Here is a 3,682-nt window from a genome sequence, read left to right on the forward strand (position 1 = left end):
TTGTGAAAAATAGAACTCAGGTTATTATTGTGGTAGTTTAGGCTTGAAAATCTAAGAGTGTCTAAATAGGGCAACAGAAATAGAAAGGGTACAGTCAGGTCACTAATAGAAGAAATTCAAGAGGTTTCCATCACTGCTAACACATAGGAAGCCAGAGAAAAAAGAATAAAAAGCTATTCAGAGATAGGGCTGAAGTTTTGCATTCAGATAACAAAGACAATGATAATATTTGGTAGTTTAGGCTTGAAAATCTAAGAGTGTCTAAATAGGGCAACAGAAATAGAAAGGGTACAGTCAGGTCACTAATAGAAGAAATTCAAGAGGTTTCCATCACTGCTAACACATAGGAAGCCAGAGAAAAAAGAATAAAAAGCTATTCAGAGATAGGGCTGAAGTTTTGCATTCAGATAACAAAGACAATGATAATATTACAAACATTCCATTTTCCTAGGCAGCAATAGGAATTGGGTTTGAGATACATTGAGTCCTCCCTTTGAGATTTCCATATTGGATGTGTTTACCAAAATCTTTATCAAGGGAGGTTGAATCACAGGACAGGACAAAGCTTGAGGAACTAGAAACAGCTAGCTCCCACTTCAGCTCAGCCTCATCCTCTAGAACTGCAGTCAAGGTGCATAAGTTATCATAGGTCTTCCATAGAAGTCTTTTGGTGTTAAGACAACTTAGAAGAGGGACACCACCAATCCACACTTTATGTGTGTGTGTGTGTGTGTGTGTGTGTGTGTGTTTAATTATTGTTATTTGCATTGGACTTATTTGGTTTCTTTGCACAGAAGGAATTCTTCACTCTTTGGATCAAAACAGTATCTTTTCCTTTTGTCTGTGGCAACAGTCTAGCTCTGCAAACAAAGTGGGTGAGGGACAAAGGACGTTCCAGAGACAGACCACAGTCACAGTGTGTGTCCACAGCCTGTATTGGCACACAAAGGATTGAATTGAAATGCCATTTGACTTAAAATAGAATTTTTATATCATGCAAAGAGAAATTGAATTTTGTCAGAAAGTAAGACCTTCAGCAAGCTAGAAGACAAATGTTTATTTAAAACAATTTTTAAACTCTGATTCAGAGGAAAGATGCTATCCAGTCGCTGAATCCCATGGAGACATCCACATGCCAAAGACCTTGCCTGGAAAAAAAATGGTTTTTAATGGTGTGGTTACAAAACTATGTGTCCTCAAGGAGAGCTAAGAAAACTTTAAAGGACACATTCATTCCAATTTCATGACACAGTCCTAAATATAAAATGGAGGAAGTTCTTGGTAGAAACACGAAATTTACTTCCCTTTCAAATGTGCTGCCAGAATTCCTTAAGTGAGATACAGTCTTTAATGGTTAGTTCCTAAAACGCCATCTCTTTTGCTTTCCATGATTACTTATGATAGAGGTCATCGTGAGAACTTAGAGAACAAGAGAGAAAAAGACAAATTATTTCAGTGCAAGTCTACTTTGCCAGCTTTATAGTTAAGAGAAGTAAGGGATGTAAATTGCTTATCCAAGATTAGTGAAAAGAGTACAGGCTAGGCATGAGTTCTTCCAGACCACAGCCACTAAATCTTCCCTATGGGATTGAGAGACATCAGAAAGAAACAGTGAGGAATCTTCTCAATCCTAAGGCTTGCAGGACAATCCATGGTAGAAAGTCTGTCCTGTTTTCTTGTATTTTGAGTAAGAGAACAGGAAATACAAGATGGGAAGTAGGAAAAGAAGAGAAGCAAGTCCAGCCATTCTCTCTCTCTCTCTCTCTCTCTCTCTCTCTCTCTCTCTCTCCTCTCTTCTCTCTCTGTCCCTCCCTCCCTCCCTCATTCTTTCATAGAAATTGTTGCTACTGAAATTCCGTGGGATCTTGTGCCCTCTGGAGAAGTGTGGGCTCCAGGAAGCAGATATTAATGCATAGACCCAGATGCCCACACCACATCATCATATGAAAATCCCCTACAAGTGATCCTTACTTTCCCCTCCAAAATAAGATTTGCATTTGCTAATATTCAGATATTTTTCTCCTTTGTACATATATACAGAGAGAGAGAGAGAGAGAGAGAGAGAGAGAGAATATAACCTTTAGCACATTATATCTGAGAATTGTGGCCAAATGATGCTCTATGTCCAAGATATCAGAGATGGTGAATCTAAGGACCCAATGACCCTAGAAAAAGGAGGAAAAGAGCAGACCATATACAAGGGCATCTTCAGGTTTCCCTAGGAACCAACCTTGGGATATAAAAATGGTAGTCACATTCTGATTTGTAGGTCTCTGGAACAATCAAGTTTAACCTGACTATAAATGAACAAAATATAACATAGAAATAATGAGTTCAGTGATTTCAAAAGTAAAAACAAAATTACTGAAGCCCACCTTTTCCAAAACATGATGCATTTACCAACAAGTCAAAGTTAACAGCACATAACCATGCATGTGCCAACCACAGGAAGTTCAGAGCCAAGCTTTCCAATCTTGAGGTGACACACCATTTCAGAAATATCTTAGAGAGGGCCAAAGCCAATATGGAGGGAAAACTTGTCAACACTTTCTTAATTTTTAAGTAGCATATTGCTCATCTTGAATTAATTTAGTTTTTAGGATAGACATGATTACTTAAAAGATTCATAGGAAGGTTCCAATGTCTCAAATGCTTTCCAATCAAAAGAGAGATCTTTAAGTTTTAGTCATGAGTAACTTTCTCTAGAAGAAAGCTCTAGCAGAATTATGTAGAATAAATTATTTTTAATACCCTGAATCAGAAATTTCTAAAATACATGTGAAGCATCACATGATTTAACAAGTTGTCATAAGTTGAAGGGGTCTGGAGGTTTGGGAAAGTGATGGAAACAGGAAAAGAAAACCCAGCCAGATGTTGAAACTAGCTAACGAGTGATTGGCTTGGGTTTCAATATTGGTGTTTAAGTGGAAGTTTCTCCTGGTGTGTATGACTCAACTCTGACTTTTCTCCAGTCTGAACACAGGAGGCTTGTGGGTATCTGAACATCCAAATTTCCTTCTTTATACACATATGATACTTTTGGATGGCTTTTAAATCTGGATGGTAAGTGTTTGGAGTGCACATAGGATGGCCTGGTGGGAGACAGGCGCTTATGATTGGGGGTGACTCAGGCATGGTCTTCAGTGGGTCTCTTCAGAGTGTGGAAAAGACAGATCCAAGGAGACATTGCGCCATCAGAGGATTGAGGAGATCATCAGGCAGGGTGATACTCTCTAGCCAATTCAGCCTTGTAATAACTTGTCAAACCTAAAAGGTTTCTGGGCTCTGCATTTTAAATGCAGTCAGTAAAGGAAATAATACAAAAGTTTTCTCCTGAGGACCGAGACAACTGCAAGTTTGGGACGATGGTAGTGAAGTGGGACAGACCACACAGAGATGTGCCCTGGCTTTGAGCACACAGAGTTCTTGAATTCTTTCACGTCTACTCACATTGCTGGTCTGAAAGTACCATTACCAAATGTTCTCAGAAAAGCATTGTACTTTCTGGTCTTCCGATAACCAGCCTGATACCACGGTGGGGTTTTTTTGAAAACTCTTTTAAATCATGTAATTGTACACGCTTTTAGTCTTGTTTCCTGCATTCATTATTTTCCGCCCTCTAGGGCCATTTCCAGGGATCTCAAGAAAATGAAAGAAAGCACTGTGACCAAGCTGGAATGCA

Source organism: Nannospalax galili, unplaced genomic scaffold, assembly GCF_000622305.1.
Source record: "Nannospalax galili isolate Female #2095 unplaced genomic scaffold, S.galili_v1.0 scaffold63, whole genome shotgun sequence".
Taxonomy (NCBI): Eukaryota; Metazoa; Chordata; class Mammalia; order Rodentia; family Spalacidae; genus Nannospalax; species Nannospalax galili.